Below are 25,758 nucleotides of genomic sequence, written 5' to 3'. Positions count from 1 at the left end.
TATATACACATCTGGGCCAAGAGCTGCTGTGCAAGGGTCCAGAGGCAGGGCTACACTCCCACCTGTAGGTCTCTTTCTCCTAAACAGCACTCAGCTTCTCCTCCAACGGACTGCTGGACAAACAGCTTAAACGACGTGTTATGCTCTTTCATATTCTCTGGGATAAATTAGTTTGTGGCATGAAAGTGAATGTCACATACCTGAAGGTTCCTCTGAGACTAAGCAAAAGTAGTTCTCTGTTTAAAATTAGTTTGGGATGCATTATTGAGTGTCAAAAAGCACTTAGGAGGGCACTCATTTTGTTATTAATCAAAAAAGGACATGGGTGTAAAAAGATTGAAAAACACATATGAATAACATGGCCCCACATATGGAAAAGATAGATTTATGGGTGCATATATCTTTGAAAATAAACAGATTTCAGGAGAGTCACCTAACAAGGCAGGTGTGGTGAAGTGAGATTAATTACTTATGGCTCTTCAATCCATTTCACTGTAACTCCCACTAAACGATTGGGTGGAGTTATACAAAGACGTCTCGAGGGCTCTTAACTCAGGGATTGATCAGTTTTGCCACTCCCAGGGGTATAAGAGAGCTGTCTGAGAAGTAGGAAGAGAGATCCCATCAGAAAGGTACACCACCGGAGAAGCATGTACGAGATTCCTGCCTGAAGTTGGCAGAGACAGCAGAGGACAAAGACCCTGAGACAGCATTAGAGTGACGCTGGGAGCATGAAACAGTGAGGTGGGCTTCCCGGCCCACAGAGGGAGAGGCGGAGGGTCACATGGCTGAGAGGTGGAAGACGAGAGAGTGACGTGGCTGCTGGCTGAGGAGAGGCTCTGATGTGAGCCGAAGACTCCGTCCTTAATGCTTACTGATCTTGACTTGTAGTCACCTGTTAACCTCTCTAACAAACCCCTATAATCATAAGTGTTGTCTATGAGTTCCGTGTGGCCATGGCAACAGATGATGGAATGCAGTCAGAGAAGCAGAGTGTCATGGGAGGGATGGGTGATGTCAGAATGGGGTAAAAATGGGTGGAGCAGGACAGAGGCATGTCTGACCTCTGTGTGGAGTTGGTTTCTCCTTCTCCCTACTGAATCCAGAGGAGGTCAAAGTGTCCCCAAGCCATTTTCTCAGCAGGAGTTGCAGGGACTTTTGACAATGTCTTATAATTATCTTTCTGCGTTGTCTTGAATTTTACAACAGTCCCAAACTATTTTAGTTACAAAATACTTTAAGGCTAAATATATCCTAGTTTTAATGACCTAAGGAAGGAAAAAGCACAGGGCAATTCACTGATGAACAGTTTTAAGTAGAGTATTTGGAAAGTCTTGAAAATCTTCACATTCTTTGGAGTTTCTTTGGATCAGAAATCGGAGCGTGGCTGGCTTAGGATCAGGATCTTTTATGACATTGCAGTCAGACGTCAGCATCACCGACACCTAACATATAATTATGTTCTAGCAGGCAAGTTCATCCAGCCATTTGTGAAGTCTCTTCTTTACACAAATGTAAAGAAACCACTAAAGAAGTTTATATGGCTTCATTGATTATGATGGCAACTGATACTACACAGCATTCAAAAAGATAACATTCTAAATTTAATAACATCAATAATGAAATAATTTTTAAATAAAAATTCTGACAATTAAAATACAGTTTTTTATTTCTTCTTCAGTAATATTTCCTTTATATGTGCTTGGACCCCTGGTGTCATAGTGGTTACTGTATTGGGCTGCTAACTTAAGAGGTAGTTAGTTCAAAACCACCCATCGTTCCTCTGGAGGAAGACAGGGCTTTTTACTCCCGTAAAGTGTTGGAAACTCACAGGGAGTAGTTCTGCCTTGTTCCCTGGGTCACTAAGAACTGGAATTGACTCAATGGCAGGAGTTTGCATTTATATGTGCTTACCATGTGCCAGGCACTGTCCTAGGTGCTGGGAATACATCCATGATGAGGACAAAAAACGTATTTCAATATTACGATGTAAAAGGGATTTCTTTAATGAAGAATATGCTCTAAATAGGTTTCGTTAGCCAATTTCTAATTACATCACTATGCTAGGCACGTACTATTGTAAAATTTAATATCCTGGGAAAATAAAAGGAGTTACAAACAAGCACAATCTGCAGATTATGCAAATTAAGAATCAAGTGGGGTTTTGGATGGCATCAGAGGCAGTAGTTTACTCCAGTACTTTATCAACAAATTGCAACTGACCATTAATATTTTTAAAATGGTAAATATAATATGCTTTGTATACTCATCCTTATAATACCTTATTTTCTATTTAATTACATGACTAATATTATTATCATTTTTCTACTGGTTTGTTTATCCAATCAGATAATAAGATTCTTGGTGCCAAGAATGTTTTGAAACCTTTTAAACAGCCCTAGTACCCAGGATGGGTGAAATTTTAGCATATACTTTTACTTAGGAGTCCTGGTGGTGTGGCTTACTTGTTTGGTTGCTAACCTCAATGTCAGTAGTTCAAAACCACCAGCCACTTCACAGGAAAAATATGAGGCTCTCTATTCCCTTAAAGAGTTACAGTCTGGGAAACTCCGAGGGCAGTTCTACCCTGTCCTATAGGGTCCTCATGAGTGGGAATCCACTTGATGGCATTGCGTTTGGTTTTACGGTTCTCTAATCATAAGGGGGCGCAGGAGGTAAAATTCTTGCTTTCCACGTGCAGACTCAGGTTGAATTCCCAGCCGTTGCATCTCATACACACCTATCATCCATCTGTTAGTGGAGACTTGTGTGTTGCCATGACGCTGAATAGGTTTCAGCAGAACTTACGGTGTAAGATGAACTAGGACGCAATCTACTTTTGAAAATCAGACAGTGAAACCCCCAAGGACGACAGCAGTTCACTCTGCAACTGGTCATGGAGCTGGCACAGGAGGGACTGGGCAGCATTTCATTCCGACATTCATGAGATCACCCTAAGTGAGGGCCAGCTCAATGGTGGCTAACATGAAGAACGAATGATCACACACTCACACTCAGAAAGTGTCATGCTTTCAATGAGGACACTCAAGCTTGAGGGCACTTCAAAGCCATCTGGCCACATATTAGTCTATCTGGTCTAGGCTTCTTTAAATCACCTGTAAATCTTTACTGCCTTGCACTGGTGTCTAGAGCTTAGCTGTCCAACAACCATCTATTTAGAACAGAGGCGTGCTGAGTAAGAGCATAAATCTTCAGTCCCTGTCTCTTGTGCTTTAGGTAATAACAAGTGCTGACTTACTTGAAACTGAGAAGACACTCTCATCCTCATTTCTGAGAAAATAAGTGTGATTAGTGGTGAAAGGATCTCCCTTACAGAGCTATACATCGAACTCAGAATGTAAAGTTAGGCCATCCACCAAAAGTACGCTATTTCCGGGAACAGCAGCAGCTAGCGCTCACTGGGTATTTACTATGCAGCAAATACTACTCCAAATTCTGCGAGTAGATGAAACCACGCAAACTCACAACAATCTGAGATGGGTGCTGTTATTACCTCTATTTTATAAATGAAGTGACTAAAACATATAAAAAATGTATCATTTGCTAGAAAGTGATACACTGGAAGACAAACCCAAGATGTCTAATCCCTGAGCCCATTCTCTTCGCCGCTACACCAACCATCTCTCATTCACTCAAGGGAACACTTATCACAGTTACTTTTTGGACAAATATTATTTTATAAATTTCAGAATTTATAGTAGTGGACATAGAAGAAAGGTGAGCTTTCTCTAAGTACCTGTAAAGATTGACAGGCTTGAAACTCTAAACAGGGTGATTACGAGTTGGAATCGACTGGATGGCAGTGGCTCTGAGTTTCAGTTTTTGTTTTTAATAATAGTGAAAAGTAAAAGTATTTCCAAAAAGAGGTTCAACCAGTTTACTTAATGAAGAGAAAGTAAGTAATATCCTTAATAAGAACTGTAAGCATGTAAATCAAATATGCAAAAGAAACCACCCTTATAACATGTGTCGATCAGCTCTACAAAGCTGACACGACCGTGGTTTATTTACCAGCCTCTTTAAATAAATTGTGCTAGGTAAATTTTCACTTAAGCTCTCACTCAAAATGTTAAGGTTTCGTGATAAAGAAGGTTGGCAATCTCACTTCACACTTCCTATGACTAGTGACAGCTAGAAATTAATCTGGATTAACAAATATATTCTTCCTGACTTAATGTTCAATCTATTCCTTGGTCTACTTTTTTAGAAATAAAATTATATAAACAATTTCCATTCTTCAAGCCATTTATAACAGACAAAGTAGATGAGCCCAGTGTTCCTTCCCAGAGTCTACGTCAGTTTCCTTTACCCTGACTCTTAATTTACCACTTAGAATGTTCCCCTGCATAGCTTCCTGTTTTCTTGATAATGACGCTTATGCTTAACCAAGAATATTTAACATCAGCTGAGAAGGAAGTGTTCAGAATTGGCAACCTAAAATAACAGGTAGCTGGAAATAAAAGATGCCTAAACACCAATAAATTGTCCTTTAAATAACAATTATGTAACAAATTATGGTGAATAGCTAACTGTTGGCTGATATTCACTATATTTCCATTTACCAAATTAACCTATTTTCTCTGAATTTAAGCTAACATCTGTGACTCCACTCAAGACAAATCAGTTTAAAAATACCAGTTTCTCGATTGAATGCACCAGTAAAGAAACCAGAAGACTGATACTGCAAATCTATAATCTCAGCAGAGCTGTTCCAAAAAAGGCATCTGAACTTCTATTTCACAGAATCTTACACTCAAAGATTTGGGAGGCAATTGGCTCATCTAGTTGACTGGGTCAAAATGCCCTAGGTCTAGTCTAAGGCCCTTCTGCAATTATATTCATGAATTAATTGGTAACCAATTAAAATAAAATTTTAAATATGCTGTCCAATGCACCGAGTTGATTTAGACTCAAAACAAGTCTACGGGGCAGCCAAATGGCTCCATAAGGTTCTCAAGGCTGCAAATCTTAACAAGAGCAAATAGTCTCATCTTTCTCCCACAGAGCAGTTGGTAGATTTGAACTGCAGACCTATGGTTCATTGTCTGATGCTTAACCTACTTTTCCACCAAGGCTTTAACTTTATGAAAAGAAGGCACTAAACTCTACATTGACATTTAAAAAAAAAAACAACACTTTTCTCTAAGTGAACAAGCACATCTACTCTTCCATGACACTTGAGTTTTTAATATACCAAGTATATCCTATACATCTTTTACGGCCTAATATCAGTTCTAGGTCCAACTAGAAGTGATGGATCTAATTCTTAGTATCTGACTCCAAAATGCCATAAGGAAAATAAGTGACTCTGCCTTAGAATGCTTGAAAAATTAGAAACTTAAAATACATTTTTAAGTGTTTAACAGTTCATGTGGCATCAAGTATTATTCCTAGCTTCTATGCCAATATCCATTTATAAAAGACATACTTCAACTGAATATTTTTAAATGTTGGTAGGTGTTCCCATCACACACACCAAAAACATTGTTTAAATTACAACATTATTTCAAAAGGAATGATGGGCTGAAACATTTGTACAGTTAGCTAGGAAAAAGGAAACACCTTTAACTTTTGAGATCAATGCTTCTATCTTTCATTTTAGCCTCCCTCTTTTTCTATTATGGTCACTTAACGCACTCTGCTAATGGTATTCAAGAGAAAATTAATATGATTATCTCCATGAGTACAGGGAAAGTATTTGATACGTTTAAACATTAATTCCTGATAAAATATTTTAGCAAATAGGTCTAAAAAAAAAACTTCCTAAATCTTATAAGTGTAATCTACAAAAAAAGAACCTCTTACTTAGTAACAAAATGTAAAGGCGTTTCCTCTGAGATATGGAACAAGACAAAAGATACCAGCCTCTTATGTCTTGTATTCAACATTTTTCTAGAGAGTAGTATGGGAGGCAGAAAGAGAAGTGGGTATAAGGGCTGAAAAGAAAAGAATCTGAGCCCAATCAATTGCAGTTAATGTGACTTTGCATATACAGAAAAATTTTTAATCTTAATATGCATTGTTGGAAATAACACACAAGTTTAGCAATGTTGTTGGACAAAGAATATACACAAAATAAATTCTATTTTTGTGTAGCATCAAATAATCAGAAAATAAAATTTTTAGAAAGATCAAGTACTTAAGAATTAATGTCACAAAAGAGGTGTAAGATCGCTAAGCAGAAAGCTACTTTTGAGAAGAAAATATAGAGGTACACAGATATCCTATTCATGGATTAATGAAAAATTAACAATAAAAAATTAGCTCATAATGAAAAATTCAGCTCTCCCCAAATTAATATGTAACTTAAAAAGTTGATTCTACAATGTAAATAGTGTCAAGAGCCAAGAATAGACCAGATTCTCTGAAGAATAAAAACTCAGTAAAAGAACTTACCCTATTACATATAGAAAATTACTCTAAATCTTAGGAATTAAATTAGTAATATTGTCAATAGTCATAAGAGACCAGTGAAACAGAATAAAGAATTCAAAGACAGATCCATGCATATCTGGATGGCTAATTTATGACAAAAGTATCTCTAGTGGAACAGAAATTATTTTCAGTAAATGGTGCTAGGTCAACCAGATATCTTTAAAAGGAAGAAAAATGAAAAATGCAACTTGATATTTACTGTACATAATACACAAAAATCTCATCCAGATAGAATGAATGTAAAAAGAAAAAGATGTTTTTAGACGATAACTTAGGGAGAAGGTACATAGTGTCAAGAGCCAAAACAAGATTCTCTGAAGAATAAAACTCAGTAAAAGAAATTGTTCTTGACAAAAACAGAACTCTTAAAGAAGACTCCAAAGTATTAACCATTAAAAAAAAAGACTTAACAACCTGGGTTGCATTAATATTAAAGTTTCTGTTGATCAAAAAGCACCACCAAAGAGGGAAAAGAGATCTGCCAAATATAAAATGATAAAGAGCTCATATCAAGAGCCTATAAAGAATAACAAATCAGTAAGAACAGGACAACTAAATTCGGAGAACTGAAGAGGCACTTCTTTTGTTTGTTTGTTTGCCTGTGTTTTACTGACTAGACATTGTGAAGAATGGGTAATTCTGGAAGGCTGTGTGTTTCAGGGTTGCATCCTTTTTTATTTTAATCGTTTTATTAAGGGCGCATACAACTCTTATCACAATCCATACATACATCAATTGTGTAAAGCACATTTGTACATTCACTGCCCTCATCATTCTCAAAACATTTGCTCTCCACATAAGCCCCTGGCATCAGCTCATTTTCCCCTCCTTTCCCCCTCCCCCCTCCCTCATGAACCCTTGATAATTTATAAATTATTATTTTGTCATACCTTGGCCTGTCTGATGTCTTCCTTCACCCACTTTTCTGTTGTCTGTCTCCAAGGGAGGAGATTACATGTACATCCTTGTAATCAGTTCCCCCTTTCCAACCCACTCTCCCTCTACGTTCCCAGTATCACCACTCACACCGCTGGTCCTGAAGGGATCATCCTCCCTGGATTCCCTGTGTTTCCAGTTCCTATCTGTACCAGTGTACATCCTCTGGTGTAGCCAGACTTGCAAGGTAGAATTGCGATCATGATAGTGTGTGTGTGGGGGGGGGAGGGCGGGGTAAGCATTTAAGAACTAGAGGAAAATTGTATGTTTCATCGTTGCTACATCGTACCGTCTGGCTTGTCTCCTCCCCGAGACCCCTCTGCAAGAGGATCTCCAGAGGCCTACAAATGGTCTTTGGGTCTCCACTCCACACTCCCCCCACTCACTATGGTAAAATTTTTTGTTCTGATGATGCCTGATCTCTGATCCCTTTGACACCTCTGATCGCACAGGCTGGTGTGCTTCTTCCATGTGGGCTTTGTTGCTTCTGAGCTAGATGGCCGCTTGTTTACCTTCAAGCCTTTAAGACCCCAGACAAGATCTCTTTTGATAGCTGGACACCATCCGCTTTCTTTGCCAGAAGGGGCACTTCTTAAGAGAGGATTCAAATGGCCAATAAACAGAAAGAACATAACCAATCAGTCCGTATTCTTGTTAGGTGCCATCCAGTTAGAGTCAGTTCTGACCCATAGCACAGCAGAAGGAAACACTGCCCTGTCCTGGGCCACCGGTTCCTATGCTGAGCCCACTGTTGCAGCCATTGTGTCAGTCCATCTCTTTGAGGGCCTTTCTCTGGAAGAAGGATTGACTCCGTGGCTGCAAACAAGGGACTCGCGCATAGGAACAATCCTGAGGACGATGCAGGACCAAGCAGTTTCATTTTGTTGTGCGATATACATCCCCAGACTATGGTTAGAAGGAATTCATCAGAGGCTTTGTGGGGGCCCTGCAAATAGATTTGGGTCATTCACTGACATCCAAAGCCTTCTACAAACTGGTATTTACAATTTAAGCTCTGATACCATTCCCTCTTTCAGATTTGGATTAGATTACTTACTGTCCTTGGATCCCACAGGCTGGGGTGCTTCTTCCATGCGGACTTAGGCGACACCTCACTTAGATGGCTGCTTGTTCAAAGACAGGCCCAGAAAAATTCTTCTGAGGGCCGGACGCCATCTAGTTTCATCACCACATTTTGTTATAGCATGCCTATCTTCAGTGAGCTCTTCATGAGGGCAAGTATTTTCTTTATTTTTTTATTTTTTAAGCAGCTGCTGCAAAAGGAAGCTTTATTATTTCCATTTGGTGCCCGGCTTGGGGGAAGGACTGCAGGGCGGTGGAGCTGTGGCTGGCAGGGGAGGCAGAGGGCCCCTCGCAGGTGGGTGGGCGCCGCAGGTCCCTAGTGGTGTTTGAGGGTGAGCCTCTCGAAGAGATCCTCGCCCCGCTCAGCCTCAGGGGTGGCTAGCCTGCGGAAATGGGTCAGGTGGTCACCCATCTTCTTGAGGACTTGCACCTCCTCATCCAGGAAGTGGTTCTCCAGGAAGTCACAGAGAATGTGAGTGGACCCCCAGCATGCAGGTCCGGAAGGGCCTGGTTGAAGGTCTTCTGCAGAGCCACCATGGCTTCCATGGTGTCCAGATTCTACCCCGCTCATCTTGGGGGGCTTCTGCACATCCTGGAAGAGAGCGCGGCTGCCGCGCTGGTTTTGCAGATTCCAGAGACAGTCGGCCCCTGGCGCTTCTCCTTCGCCAGCTCGGGGAAGACGTGTCCCACCCTTCCAAGGTCACATAGTCGAGGTGGAAACAGAAGCCCAGAGAGAAGTAGGTGTCAGAGGCCCGCAGATGCAGGTTAACCAGACGGTCATGATTGGTCCATTTGGAGGTCACCACATGCAAAATAAAAGTGCTAGCTGGTCCCAATAGGAGGAGATGGCCCAGAAGATGCTCCCGAAGGTGACGTCCAGAAAGGAAACTGGAGAATGGCGGAAGGTTGGAGGAAGGGAGTCCCCGGATCTGTTCCATTCAAACACTGTTGAAGCAAGACACAGATCCACAGGGCGAGCTTCGAGGGCAAGTATTAAGCAGAGCCATGAACTAACTGTTCTTTGATTGGGGCTAGAATTAAGTATAAGTCCCAAATCCATTCATATATGGATTTGTTGTTGTTGTGTTTAATATATCTATGGCTTATATATGTCTCTGACTCACCTAGAGACATTATTGTCATTTTGTGTTAGAGAACGTTATCCGTCAGCACCCTGAAACATGAAGCAATTCTACTGATAATGTCATCAATTAAGCCAATGGTATAGAAATTAAAACACAGTTGAGAAAAGAAGGTTCGATCAATAGAGGCTGGAGGCGGCAAACCTTTATAGGAGCAGAGAGCCTCAGCTTTCTCTCACCGTTCAACTGCCGCCCTTGTGCTTAGCAGCCCAACCCTGGCCAGCAGCACCAGCGGTGCCACCAGGCCTCCTGAAATGGTACTAGGGCATAGAACTGTTATTCTAGCAATGTAGACCAAATCCTTAAGAAATGGACACGTGATTTCAACTGATCCTTGCAAACAAATTCTGGATAGAAAACAATACCAATAATGCAAGTGCCAGCAGATGCTCAACCTAATCCTGGGTAGAGTTTAAAGTTTGTCTTATGGCAGAGTCGGTACTGCCAACTTTGTATTTGTTCCACGACAGCCTGCATATTTCCCAAAGAGTTCTTTTTCAGATTTGACAGGTGAAATGCCATGATATAAGTTATTTTTAGTTATATTTGATGTCTGGCTTATTTTAAATGTAAGTAGTTGGAATTAACAAATGTATATGCATGTATGGGGGTTCACACTTGATCCAGGGTGCATAATCAGAAAAGTTTAGAGATCGCTGCTGTATAGAAAAGACTTCCTGTTCCCAACAATCGTACACTGTAATCAGAAAACAAAAATCAAACCTTGGGAAAGTCAAACACGACACAATTTAAATAACAATGTAAGACACAATAGATACAAGTCACAAAGCAATTAGCATGATTAATTGCCAAATTAGTGGTTAGAGAACATAAGCATAATAGGAGTTTAGCAAGCAGAAAAATCACTTTTAGATGGGTGTACTCAAAGAAGGTTCCATTGAACTTCAACAGAATGAGACTGGCCTCTAAGAATAAATTCAATCTACCCAAGCTAGGGGTGAGAGAAATATTTACTTCCAATTCTCATAAAGTATGGGCTAAACCAATGAGACAGACAGACCCTGCTAGACTAAAAACTGTAAGAATAAATAGTGTTCTGAACTTTAGGTTCACTAGTAACTAGCAGCATACCTCCTGCCACACAGGAGGTACCCAAAGATGATTTCATGAATGGTACAGCTGAGGAGAGTGGAGGAGGAGAGGACAAGCATATTCCAAAGTCATGTCAATGTCAAACAAATTACATACATGTCCCAGACTGGTTACTATTCCAATTGTGGGAATGATGGTCATTCTTACATTAATAAATACAAGAAATCCCCAAGATTGAGGCAAAGATATTATTTCTATTCATATGATATTCAGTATAATATTTAAAGCAATCTTTATACAAATATTATAGAGTTGTTGACTAAAAATACTCCTGTAAGCTTACCATACCACCATTTTCATTTCTTGACCTCAAATAAGTCCTAAGTGGATATATGACAGTGTACTCCCCCAAAAAACAGATGCTCATTTGGATTTTTGATGTGAGGGGGATAGTGCATTTGGAGTTCATTTCACCAGGTCAGACTGTTCATCAAGCTTTCTATATAGAGATTCTGAAAAGATTGCTTAACGGTATGCGACAAAAAATGGCCTGATTTGTGGCAGACAGGGAACCTGCTTACACAGCCATCTCAGTACACCAGTTTCTGGCCTCTCTTGTCCCACTCACCTGACTCACTTGACCTCACCACATACATTTGTTTCTGTGAATGAAGAGGGACGTGAAAGGACAGCAATTTGCTGTAGAAGAGGGGAAGGAAAAAAAAAAGGGAGGTGTTATTAAGCCATCCAAATGGCCTGCAGTCATCTCCGCTCAGGAACACGCTCGCCATGGATTGGCTGGCCCGAATAAGGTCTACCCTCTCTCCCTTCCAGTGTACCACACTATGCACGAAACCAGAATTTTTCATTCTAACTCTTCCTTTCTTCTGCACACTCACCTTGTATCTCCTGTTCTGTTTTCACCCCGTCCTGGTCATGTATTTGCCACTACGTACAGTTTTTCTCCCTTCTTTTTTTGTGAGTGTTTCCTTCTTTGCCTACCCTGCCAGTTGTTCACTGAAGCTTCTCTTTACCCTACCTTTGTGTACTTTCTATACTGACTCCATTTTTAATACGAAAACAACAGAGAGCGTGCCCAGTGTGCAGCAATATGCAAATACAAAAGCAAGTGCATCGCTTGAGGACACGTAAGAGAGAGACCAGCGCCCTGCCAGCCCATCCCTTTGGCGAATCTGAGGTTGTAAGCCATACCCGAGGAATATTGTGGAGTTTATCCTGGATGAAATCGATCCTTCAGATTGGTCTCTAGATAAATAGTACATGCAGATAAATTATGGGAAGAGATCTTTTCTTCAACAAATGAGGGTGGCAAAATTGGATTTCCCTAGGCATTAGAATCAAACGGGACCCAGGCCTTGCAATGATCCATTATTTTAGATCAAAAAGGTAGGAGATACCCAAGAACAAAGTTCAGAAGGACAAGGAATGAGGGCAAAATGGAAAGAGGAAACACAAGGAGTTACTGTAAGTGATGGTCCATGAGGGACCAGCAGCTACCGTGATGAAGCAAGAGGTGTATAACTGTCGAATGCAGAGCGGGTGATCTGCTCTGGAAGCTTACACCTAATTCACAACGAAACCTGAAAAACAGAAACCATGGGTTTACTTCCCCACCAGCAGAGAAGGAGAATAGCTACTATCAAACACAAGGAGTCTTGGGAATGCAGGAGTTAAGCGCTCAGGGGCTACCAAAAGAATGGCACTTTGAACCTCTCAGCTGCGATGCGGAAGAAAACCCTGGTGATCAGCTTCTGTAACGACCACTGTCCTACAGCGTCCTGAGGCATCAAAAGACACACAATGACCAAGTGTTTCATATATATATTTAAAGTTTCATTTTTGCTGGTGAAAAACTGTTGAACTTTTTATTTGAATTTTCATACAAGGAAGCTTCAAAATGTTCATGGAACTGAAAAGATAATGGAATTTTTCCACAAAGTTTTTGAAGCCCCTCCAGATGTGCTTGTCCATTAGCTTTATTTCGCCTTTCATTCCAGGAACACTTTAGACTTCATGTTGAAGGGAAGAATAAAACGTTCTGAAAAAACCATGAAGACAATTTCTAAGAAGATAGAAGGGCTGACATGAAAGACAATTTGAAGCTCAGGAGGTACTCAAAAATTTATAGAAGAAAACAACAGGAAATATGATACAGAACAAACCAAAGCCAAATCCACTGCCATCGAGTCTACCTGGCTCACTGCAACCCTCGATTGGGTTTCCAAGCAAAAGCAGAGAGCCTCAGCTGTGTCCCTCAGAGAAACTGGGGAGAGTGAACTGGCAGTTAGTTCACCATTTACCGGAGAACACCGCTACAGCTCCGTCGTACACAGTCAGACAGCACCAAAATGAAAAGCATTGACATTAAACAGCAATCAGGCAGAAATACTGAGAGGTTATACGACTGACAAAGAAAGTCATGAAACCTACAATAAAAGAGAGTGACCTTGGGTTGCTATAGGAACTGAAAGTCTACTATCGACTTCCTTTGAAAAGAAAAATGGATGGCTTATCACTGATAAAACTAAAAAGAGGAAGGAAGAAAAAACATGAAGAAGCAAGATAGGGTAGTGAGGGCCTCTTTCAAATACTCAGATCTGATAATAGTGTAACTCAAAGAAACATCTGAGACGGTAAGTTCTAGATTCAGACTTAACTAAAAATTCATTTGTGCAACATGTGGACAGAGTCCAAAACCATAAAAGAGTTCATGGTTGGTTGGACAGAGGCTGGTGGGGGAGAAAGATGAGGGTCTCCATTCCCTTAAAGGACTAACGTCTGGGAGGCCACGGGGTGGCTCTACCCTACCCTCGAGGGTCACTGACTCAGTGGCAGGGAGGTCAGTTATTGAGAGACTGGTGGGACCCCCAAGACTATTTCCCATAGACACCTTTCAGGTCTGGAATTAAACATAATCTAGTGTTAAACTAATCAATCACTTAAGATTTTAAAAAGGAGCACTTAATCAAGGACAAAATTCAGAGGGTTAGGAAAACAAAGAAATAGGAACAAGGGGCTACAAGGAGGACATGGAATTAGTAATGGGACATTGAAGGGATTTTAATGAATGTGATGATATAAAATGTGTTTCAACTGTTGAATGCACAACTGATGGTGTACTCTGTAAACCCACAACCATTTACAATTTTAAAAAATTTTAGTTATATCTGTACAATAAATGAGAGTATTAACTGAAAGCTACATCTACTGGGAATTATGCTAGTCACTAGTAAATATCTGTGCATAAAAAAGATGAAATGTCTCTCCTCATGAAATTGCTTCTGTGGACCTAAATTTGACCAGAAAGAAAACAAAATAAAACATGAGACAGAGTGACAAGATCCTTGAGAGAGAGAGCAATCATGCTTCCTGAAATTGGTGACACCTAAAATGACAAAGAACAGATCTAGATAAACCTGTGCCCTAAAATGTAAGTAGGTAGAAGGCAAATAAGAACAAAATGTGTATATGCAGTATATAATAAAAATCAGTTATACAAAAAAGGTTAGAGGCCCTTTCAGCCCAACATATAATTACTTTGGGAAATTATTTGGCAGTTTTGAGTTAAATTAAGAATATGTAATTCAAAATTCCACTCAAGAATACCCAAGATAAATGAATGCATATGGCCACTTAAAAGGCATGACAAATCAGTAATAATTTCTAAATTGTCAAGGGTTCATAAGAGATGGGGGCAGGGAGGGAGGGGAAAAATGAGGAGCTGACACAAAGAGCGCAAGTAGAAAGCAAATGTTTTGAGAATGATGAGGGCAACAAAAGTACAAATGTGCTTGACACAATGGATGTACGTATGGATTGTGATAAGAGTTGTACGAGCCCCCAATAAAATGATTTCAAAAAATACTTATAAAATGCTTGCAAGCAGCTTTATTCATATAAGCTCTAACTGGAAACACTCAAAATGCCCTTTAACAGGAGAATAAAGAAATGTATGCAATGGAATACTTTACAACAGTAAACGGAAAGAAAGAGAAACAAGAATGAACTACTGATACATATCTTAAGATAGAAGACTCAAAATATGTTGAACAAAAGAAGCTAAACACAGAAATGTATTTAGTCTAGTATTGTACTTATACAAATTTCTTGTACTTATAATTTATGGTGAAGTGATAAGAATAGTAGATACAACAGGGGACAACAAGTGATCCAAATCAGTGGTGAGGATATAAGACACCTGGTAGGGCGTGATCAAGGGTAATGTAACCAAGAGGAACTACCAAAACCCAAATGAAGACAGAGCATGATAGTGGGACAGAGGGAAGTCAAAGGAAAGAGAGGAAAGAGATAGGAGGCAAAGGGCATTTATAGAGGTCTAAATAAAGACATGTGCATATGTAAATATATTTATATATGAGGATGGGGAAAAGATCTATATATTTACAGGTTTAGTACTATGGTAGCAGATAGACATTGAGCCTCCACTCAAGTACTCCCTCAGTGCAAGAATACTTTGTTCTATTAAACTGGCATTCCATGATGCTCACTTCCCTGATGCAATCACTCAAGACAAATGGGTGCATAAGGAAATGTGGCAAAGAAAGCTGATAGTGCCAGGCTATCAAAAGATATAGCATCTGGGGTCTTACAGGCTTGAAGGTAAACAAGCGGCCATCTAGCTCAGAAGCAACAAAGCCCACGTGGAAGAAGCACACCAGTCTGCGTGATCACGAGATGTTGAAGGGATCAAGTATCAGGCAACATCAGAACAAAAAATCATATCATTGAGAATGAGGGGGAGTGTGGAGTGGAGACCCAAAGCCCATCTGTAGGCAATTGGACATCCCCTTACGGAAGGGTTGCAGGGAGGAGATGAGCCAGTCAGGGTGCAATGTAGCAATGATAAAACATAAAACATTCCTCTAGTTCCTAAATGTTTCCTACCCACACCCCCCCCCAATGAGGTATCATGATACCAATACCACCTTATAAATCTGGCTAGACCAGAGAATGTACACTGGTACACATAAGAACTGGAAACATAGGGAACCCAGGGCGGATGAACCCTTTAAGACCAGTGGTGTGAGTGGCAATACGGGGAGGATGGAAGGAAGGTGGGGTAGAAAGGGGGAACCAATTACAAGGATCTACATATAACCTCCTCCCTGAGGGATGTATAACAGAAAAGTGGGTGAAGGCAGACGTTGGACAGTGTTAAGATATGACAAAATAATAATTTATAAATTATCAAGGGTTCACGGGGGAGGGGGGAGTGGGGAAGGAGGGGAACAAATGAGGAGCTGATGCCAGGGGCTTAGGTGGAGAGCAAATGTTTTGATAATGATGAGGGCAATGAATGTACAAATGTGCTTTACACAATTGATGTATATATGGATTGTGATACGAGTTGTATGAGCCCCTAATAAAATGATTTTTTTAAATAATAAGAAAAAAAGAAATGGGAAAGAAAGATCACATGGCATTAAAAGAAATGGAACATGGGGGGAAAAGAATTGTAGATACTTTTGAGGGAAGAAAGCAATGACTGGGAAAAGGAAGGAATACTAAATAGCTCGTAACAAAAATAACTCTGTTGGACACTTGAGATGTATGCATTTTTCTCTTTAAGAGTTGTCCCTCTCTCATGCCATCAAGTCCATTCCGACTCACAGTGACTCAGAGTTGAGCTGGCTCTGTGGATAGCTGAAACCAAATCCTTACAGAGTAGAAGCCTCATTTTTCTCCCCAGGAGCAGCTGGACATCTCAAACTGCTGGCCTGTGATTAGCAGCCCAACGTGTAACCATGACACCACCGGGGCTCCTCTTCGTGAATTACAACTATATTTAAAAATATATATAATTTGTGGTCATTTTTAATAGCCACACCAGTGACCAACCTCACTGCCACCTAGTCCATACCAACTCATATTGATCCTATAAATGGAAGGGAAAAATGAGTTTCTTAAGAAATTGGCTACACTATATTCTCCATGGATTCTACCATCAGCTATACCATTCTCATGAAATCCTTTCCCATGTCTGCTATTGGTACATTGTGGAAGACAACAGGTATCTCCTACGTAGCAAGTCCTTACATAAACTCTTTTAGTTTCAGTGCATGTGTATCATTTGCTTCCCTGCGCTGTTATTCACATTTTACCATTAAAAAAACCTTCCCTTACTCTTCCCAGGCAGCATTGGGATGCACTTCTCTAATATCAATTCTGTACAGTCTTCTCTATCACTGCAATTAGATAAATAAATACATGTACAACTTAATGTTTTTTCATGTAAAGCCTTAGAAAGTCACAGGGGTAGTTCGACCTTGACCTCTTTGGTCACATGAGTCAGAACTGACTCGATGGCAGGGAGTGAGTGAGTGAGTGAGTGAATGAGTCAGTGAGTGAGTGAATGAGTGAGCTGAGTCCAATTTCCAAAGTTTTGCTGTCAGGCTACGATCTATCATATGCATCAAAAATTGTTCTTCAGAGACAATGTTGTGAAAAACTTGCCAACATTGTGCTGGTCATTGGACAACTAAATGATGTGTAGCCTCCAAAGAAGGATCCTGCCATCAACCTTGCTCGCATCCCTGGAGCTCAGCACAGTGGCTGGCGCATAACCAGCAACCAAAAGCTCATTATGAAGACATTTTGCATCCGATGCCCGGAGGTTGAGGCTGCTAGAGCAGACCTTCGGCTTGCATAATTATAGGTCACAGTGGCCAAGGATGAGCAGAACCCTGGAGAAGGTTCTGTGCCTAAGAAGTTACTCCGTTTTCATACAAGCCTTTTCCTCTGCATGTGAAGTTCCGGAGAGAACCTCATCTGTCCTGAAGGTGGCATTCTACGGACGACCAGTCGGCATTGCAAAACGAAAGCCACCCGTGGCACTACCCTATTGTAGCACAAGAGGCCGAGAGGAACTGAAAAGAGGAAGTGGGTAGTGAGGCCCATTAATTTGTGGGCAGCTTGTGAATATGTGTTGTAAATGTTCAGTTGACTGCTTATGTCATGGCCCTGGTAGAGAGTTATACGCAGTATTGTCACAACTTCTACAACAATCTCTCCATCCATATTGAGGAAAGTTATGAATGAAAATGTTCCTGGACTCAGTCCTTATCATGGATGAGTGGTGCAGATCAGAAGTTTGTATACTACATATACAGAGATTAACTTGGAAATAATCCAAAGCCATCTTCCGGAAGGAGTCAGATGATCAGTGAAGAAACGCACTGATGAAAACTGTAAGGGAAAGTTCCAAGCTCAACCAGAATTGGAAGCGTGTTGGCTAAGTTGAACTAGTTCACTGCAGAACTCTTCATGCCAGCCTACTGACATTCAGTAGCTAAACGAGATACCCGGAATTTAAGTGCTCACTCTCACACTCAGGAATGTCTTCTCTCCTCTATAGAATGGAAGTGTTTCTCACGTCTCACTCACCTTCCTTTGAGGGAACCCCGGGTAGCTTCCATATAATGGAAATCTGCTATAAAGCGAGGGAAAGGACAAAAAAACTTTACATTCTGAAGTGAGTTTGAGAACTCTGGAGCGCCATCTAGCTCAGAAGCAACAAAGCCCACATGGAAGAAGCACACCAGCCTGTGTGATCACAAGGTGTCAAAGAGATCAGGTATCAGGCATCAAAGAACAAAAAATCGTATCATTGAGAATGAGGGAGAGTACAGATTGGGGACCCAAGACCCATCTGTAGGCAACTGGACAGAAGGGTCTTGTAGAGGGGACGAGTCAGTCAGAGTGCAGTGTAGCAAAGATGAAACATACAACATTCCTGTAGTTCCTAAATGCTTCCCCACACACATACACTATCATGATCCCAACTCTACCTTCCAAATCAGGCTAGACCAGAGGATGCACACTGGTACAGATAGGAACTGGAAACACAGGGAATCCGGGACAGATGATCCCTTCAGGGCCAGTGGTGAGAGTGGCAATAAAGGGAGGGTGGAGGGAGGGTGGGATGGAAAAGGGGAACTGATTACAAGGATCTACATATAACCTCCTCCCTGGGGGATGGACAACAGAAAAGTGGGTGAAGGGAGATGTCAGAGAGGGTAAGATGACAAAATAATAACAATTTATAAATTATCAAGGTTGCATGAGGGAGGAGGGGGAGAGGGAGGGGAAAAATGATGAGCTGATACCAAGGGCTTGAGTAAAAAGCCAATGTTTTGAAAATGATGATGGCAACAAATGTACAAATGTGCTTGACACAATGGAAGGATGGATTGTGATAAGAGTCATACGAGCCCCCAATAAAATGATTGGGAAAAGAAAAAGAACTTATTAACAGGATCGGCTACCCAGATGAGCTTGACATCCACAGAGCTTTCCCATTACCCAACCCACTGTCATTGAGTCGTTTCTGACTCATAGCAATCCCCTATAGCATGTAAAAGGTTATAAATATGTATGGAAACGGTCTCCTCTTTCCTCAGAGGAAGAGTTGGTGAGTTTGAAATGCCAACCTTACAATTAGCAGCTCAACGCTTACCCAACAGCACCAGGGGCTTCTTACTCCGTAACTACTCAGAGATATGGAAGCACAGCCTAGACAATCACTTGGTAGCATTAAAGTTTAAGAGGCCTTCCAATCCTGCAATTCCAGCATTATGACTTCTAAAATCAATACCAATTATTTAAGATTTTATAAAGGAAAAAATAAGTGTATTCTATGATGAATGACAGAAAAATACACTGAAATAATGAAGGAGACTATCTTTTACAAAAACATGGTAACAAAAATTGACTTAATGTGCCTAATATGATCCTTTAAAATTCGTCATTAGCTACAATTAGAGAAAACTCAAAATGCCTCTCAAGTCACAGAGTGTTAAAATGTTCATCAACTTGGAAAATATAAATGCATATATAGGTTTAAGAAGTATCTAGCAAAAAGAAAAAAGTTTGATCTTTAAAATGTGCAGGACTCCCCAGAAGAATTTAATTCAGAGGACAGCACTGAATCTGCAGGGACATATCTGAGTGGAGCACATCCTGGCCCACCAGGCCTTGAGGACTATGTTCCCGCTCAGGACAGTCAGTCCACAGAGAGGATCACATTGCCAGCTCCACTAGGAGAAACAACATCCCTCACCCACCCATAATCCTACAGGGGACAACAGTGGAGACACAGTATGGGAATTGCGTCTGATCTGATCCTGCCACACCGAGGCAAAAGACCAAGGGGTGCAACAGAACAGCAAGGGAACAGAGCAGCGAGGTCCCCAGGGAATGCTGAAGGTGGACTTTGGGGCCAGGAATTGATGCCCCAACAGACGGAAAACACTCCTAAACACGAACAAACAGTCCTTGAACTAACTACAAGCTTTTCTTTCTTGTGTTTTGTTTTGTTTTTGTCATTGGTTTGTTGTTGTGGTTGTTTTGTTGTATATTGTTGCTTGGTTTTGCTGTCTTGTTTTTCTGCATCATATTATCTCCACAAGTCTCTCTAAATAAGTTAGACTAGATGAAAAATCTGGAGGAGAAGTAAATGGGACTGACAGTTCCAGAGGGACAATGGAGAGGAGGAGGTGGGGGGGAAAGGTAGTGGTGTTAACAAACCCAGGGGCAAGGGAACAACAAGTGGTCCAAATTGGTGGTGAGGAGGGTGTAGCAGGCCTGGTAGGGCATGATCAAGGGTAATGTAACCAAGAGGAATTACTAAAACCCAAATGAAGACTGAGCATGATAGTGGGACAAGAGGAAAGTCAAAGGAAATAAAGGAAAGAGCTAGGAGGCAAAAGGCATTTATAGAGGTCTAAATAAAGGCATGTACATACGCAAATATATTTATGTATGAGGATGGGGAAATAGATCTATGTATATATATGTATAGGCTTAATATTAAGGTAGCAGAAGGACATTGGGCCTCCACTCAAGTACCCTCTCAATGCAAGAATACTTTCTTCTATTAAATTGGCATTCTATGATGCTCACCTTCCATACACAACTGCTGAAGACAAAGCAGGTGAATAAGCAAATGTGGCGAAGAAAGCTGATGGTGCCCGGTTATCAAAAGATATAGTGTTTGGGGTCTTAAAGGCTTGAAGGTAAACAAGCAGCCATCTAGCTCAGAAGCAACAAAGCCCACATAGAAGAAGCACACCAGCCTGTGAGATCACAAGGTGTCAAAGGGATCAGGTATCAGGTATCATCAGAACAAAAAATCAAATAATTGTGAATGAAGGGGATAGTGCAGAGATGAAACTCATTTGTAGGCCACTGGACATACCCTTAAGAAGGGTCTTGGGGAGGCCAGTCAGGGTGTAATGTAGCAACCATGAAACATACACATTTCCTCTAGCTCCTAAATGCTTCCTCCCCCGACTATCATGATCTCAATTCTACCTTACAACTCCTGATAGACCAGAGGATGTACACTGATACGGATAGGAACTGGACACACAGGGACTACAGGGCGAATGATCTCTTCAGGATCAGTGGTATGAGTGGTGATACCAGGAGAGTGAGGGGAGGGTGGGTTGGAAAGGGGAAACTGATTACAAGGACCTATATATAACCTCCTCCCTGGGGGACAGACAACAGAAAAGTGGGTGAAGGGAGATGTCGGACAGTGCAAGATATGACAAAATAATAATTTATAAATTATCAAGGGCTCATGAGGGAGGGGGAATTGGGGAGGAAGGGGAAAAATGAGGAGCAGATGCCAGGGGCTTAAGTGGAGAGCAAATGTTTTGAGAATGATGAGGGCAATGAATGTACAAATGTGCTTTACACAATTGATGGATGTATGGATTGTGATAAGAGTTGTATGAGACTCCAATAAAACAATTAAAAATAAATAAAAGCAGCCAAACTATATTAGTAATTTTTAAAATATCCAGTAATTTTAAAACTGTATTTAGCAAAGTATCAGCACCACTCATCTGTCAGTTTTTCACACTGTAGTGGCTTCATGTTGCTGGGATGCAGCAGGTATTTCAAAAACCAACAGGAGTAACAAGATTCAGCAGAGTTTCCAGCCTATGAAGAAAGAATTGGCTGTCCACATCTGCAGGATTTCCACTACAAACCTTATAAATAACAACAGAACTGTGTTACAGTGTCAGAAGACAAGCCTCACAGGTCGGGAGGAACTCAACATACAACTGAGGACAAGCTGCCTCCTCCAAACAGAGTTGACCTTAATGATGTGGATGTGACAGAGATTTCAAGACCTTCAGTTACTGATGGAGCATGACTCGGAAAGAGAGAAACAGCTACAAAGGCCCATTAATGCTCTGAAAGTAGAAATGTATGAAGTATGAGTATCGGAAAACTAGAAGCTATCAAAAATGAGATAAAGCACATAAAGATTGACATCATAGGCATTAGTGAGCTGAAATGGATTTGTATTGGCCATTTTGAGTCAAGCAATCATATAATTCACTATGCCAGGAATGATACATTAAAGAGCAAAGTGTTGCATTCATCATCAAAAAATTAAAATTGAAGTGCAATGTTGTCTATGATAAGATATAATGTCTATATGCCCACAAAACAAAGCCACACTCACTTGCCATTGAGTCAATACTGACCCACAGCAACCCTACAGGTCAGAGGAGTGTTGCTTCTTTGGTTTCCTACATTGTAAATCTTTCCAGCAACAGAAAGCCTCGTCTTTCTCCCACGGAGTAGCTGGCAGTTTCTCGTACTTTATGATGCTACTATGAGTGGACAGAAAAAATCCTAGAAAAATCAGAAAGAGATAGTGTGCTTACAGGAAAAGCCAGATACACACACATACACACACAAATTAAAAAGTGTTATTTTCTTTATCCTTTTATTTCAGCCTCTTAGACCAACCAACCCCTTTCTGACTGTTTTTATAATAAAGCTTAAATGAAGAATTTTTATAGAATGAATTAAGAGAGAGAAACATACTATCATTTGTGCTTTTAGTATTGTTCTTAGACAGGAATGGCATTGATGGTTTCCAGTCCATTCCTCACCTCTCTTCTTTTGTCTCATTATAATTAAGAATTTCCCCTCGACAACCTATGTGTGTGTGACTGTTGGTGGAATTTTCTGAAAGAACAGACTCAGTCAATCCTGAAGGACTTAGATTTCTGGCCAGTGCTTATCAATGACTCACAGCCTCAAATCCAGCATCTCTTCCTGAAAAAGTTAGCTCCATTTTAATATACAATAGATTTCTAGTCATATAGGCAGGGTGAGGATATAATATGCCCCATAAAAGCAACACTAGCTACAGAAGGAGAAACCTACATCCCTGATTCCATAAAGAATTATGTGTATGAACTCTCTCCAGGGTGAATGTGGCATAGGAGTGAAGGTGGAGACTTGGACTGAACATGCACAGAATCCATGCATTATCTTGGAACTGCATTTCCCAGAAACCCTTGCTACCCACAATGGAACTTCCCAACAGTATTTTCTGCACAAATATTGACACGACTGCTTTTCAAGGTGGATGACAGAGAGGTACCAGAGAGCCAGTCATACACACCATTTGGGAGATTTTTCTCTCTCCCAGAAGACTCAATAAAATTCCTCGATGAGAAACCCCTACCAGTGTCCCCTGCCCACCAAAAAGAACATCATACAGTAGGCTGTGGCTGTCTCTGCCCCACAGCAAGGAATGCCTTGGCCATCCCCATATCCAGCAAAAAAGGTCCTGAAAATCCCACTGCCCCCATATGACAGCCCACCGAAGATTAATAGCTGAGCTGTACCATGATGTGACAGGAACAGCAGTCAATCAAAGTATACTCAAAATCAAGGGGAAAAGTCAGGAAAAACAGCCACAAATAATTGAACCACATGCGAAACTAACCTTTTCTACTCAGTAGGAAAGGTCCTGAGATTATCAAGAATATATTCTTTTATCAAGAATATTCTTTTTTTAATAAGAATATTATTATCAAGATTAACAAGACATAACCATATTAAGCATATACACTCCCAATGATAAGACCCTCCAAATATATTAATCAAACTCTCACAATGTTGAAGAAATAATAATGTTATAATTATTAAGTTAATATTAATTATAATTCAAGAGAATAATGTTTATAACCCTACAATTGATAGAGAGGATTGAAAAACTAGAAATCTACCACCAACTAGAACTCCAGAAGATATAATAATATAACAAGAAATAAAAAATACAATAAAAGAGCAAACTAATAAAGTCAAAAGGAAAAAACAAACTGAATTAGTGAGCTTACAGACAATTATTTCTAATACAATCAACAAGAGAAACAACAAAAAAAGAAATCTGAAGAAAGGCTACAAATGATGTGCAACACTATCAAGAGGAACAATCTATGTCTCACTGGGATCCTGGAACAAAAAATATACATATACACAAAGAGAAAACAATATAAGAAATCATAGAAGAGAGCTTTTCCAACACCATAAAGAAGAAAATAAGTATCAAAGAAGCTGAGAGAACCCCAATCAGGATAGACCGAGAAAGAAAAACATCATACATATCACAGTCAAACTCAACATCAAGGACAGGGAGGCGATCTTGAGAGCAAATAGGGGAAAAAAGAACAGTTACATATAAAGGAAAACAAGAACAGGTGCAGACTTCTCAGCAGAAACCTTGCAGGCACCTGACGCCAGGGGCTTGGGTGGAGAGCAAAGGTTTTGAGAATGATGAGGGCAACGAATGTACAAATGTGCTTTACACAATTGATGTATGTATGGATTGTGATAGGAGATGTATGAGCCCATAATAAAATTATTTTTTAAAAAAGAAACCTTGTAGGCAAGAAGGCAATGTAGTGACATATATTAAATCCTAAAAGAAAAAATCTGCCTACCAAGAAACCTGTTGCCATCAAAACTCTCTCTGAAATATGAGAAATGCAGGTATTTAAGAAGAGGAAAAATGAAAGGAATTTGTAAATACAAGGCTAGCATGACATGAAATAATAATGAGAATACTCTGGACAGACAACCCACAAAAGAAGACAAACCCAAGAGCAACATACAGGTCAACAAAACAGAGAAATCAATACAATGAAAACTACTCAAATAACAGAAATAAAAGAAAAAACAAACTAAGAAAACCACAAAGATAAAAAACACCCAGCAAAATGACAGCAACAAACCTGCACACATCAATATGACATAGAATGAGAATGGAATAAGTGCCCCAATCAAAACAATAGCAAGCTGGTTAGAAAATAACACCCAAAAAATATGCTGCCTACAAGAGACATACCTTAAACAAAAAGACTAAAATAGACTAAAATTCCCAGGATGGAAAAAAATTTACCAAGCTAATCACCAAAAAAAAGCAGATGTGGCAATATTAATCTGATAAGATAGACTACAAGGCAAACACATCATGAGACCAGAAAGGTAACACATAATGATTAACATAATCATATTAAACATATACACTCCCAGTGAAAGATCCTCGAAAAAGATTAATCAAACTCTCACAACATTAAAGAGAGAAATAGTAGTAATAATACATTATATTATTGTTAATATTGATTATGTTATTATTAGTTATATGTGCTATAATTATTACATTAATATAATTATTATGTTAATAATAATAATGTAGAAGACAGACAACTCAGCAATAATAGGAGATTTCATTACACCACTCTCAAGGAAACACAGATCTACAGGAAGGAAACTCATCAAAGACACTGAGACTAAGAACTAAACAACACAAGCAGCCAACTTGGACTCCCATATATTTTGCTTTTCTCAATAGTACTTTCAAGTCTACACTATTGGCTAGATTAATGATACTATTATTAGAATTACCAAATGTCTCCTGAAAGTTACTTAAATTATTTCTCAGTAAATTGATAATACTGCTTCTAAAATTGGAACAAGGTTATAAATAAACTGTGGATATATGAATGGATTTTGAGCTTGCACCTAACTGTAACCACTAATCTAGGAATAAAAGAGTTCAATTACATAACCCTCATTAATATTTGTCCCCATGAAGTGATCACTCAAGATATGGGTGCTATAGCAAAGTGTGATAAAGAAAATAGCACCCAGCTTTCAGAAAAAAATAGCATGTGGGGTCTTAAAAGCTTGTCTTACAACAAGTAGCTATGTAAGTGAGTGTCAACTAAGT

General features: G+C 40.0%; 1 protein-coding gene and 1 pseudogene across 1 annotated transcript in view; one reads left to right on the top strand and one right to left on the bottom strand.

The window, feature by feature from the left end:
- BABAM2 (BRISC and BRCA1 A complex member 2) overlaps window positions 1–25,758 on the bottom strand; it is a 547,594-nt gene that overhangs the window by 495,291 nt on the left and 26,545 nt on the right. The window lies entirely within an intron of this gene.
- Window positions 17,384–17,952, top strand: LOC142430968 (large ribosomal subunit protein mL48 pseudogene; annotated as a pseudogene).

This window comes from Tenrec ecaudatus, chromosome 17 (assembly GCF_050624435.1).
Source record: "Tenrec ecaudatus isolate mTenEca1 chromosome 17, mTenEca1.hap1, whole genome shotgun sequence".
NCBI lineage: Eukaryota > Metazoa > Chordata > Mammalia > Afrosoricida > Tenrecidae > Tenrec > Tenrec ecaudatus.
The sequence above is the reverse complement of the archived record's forward strand: the minus strand, read 5'-3'. Positions and strand labels throughout refer to the sequence as shown.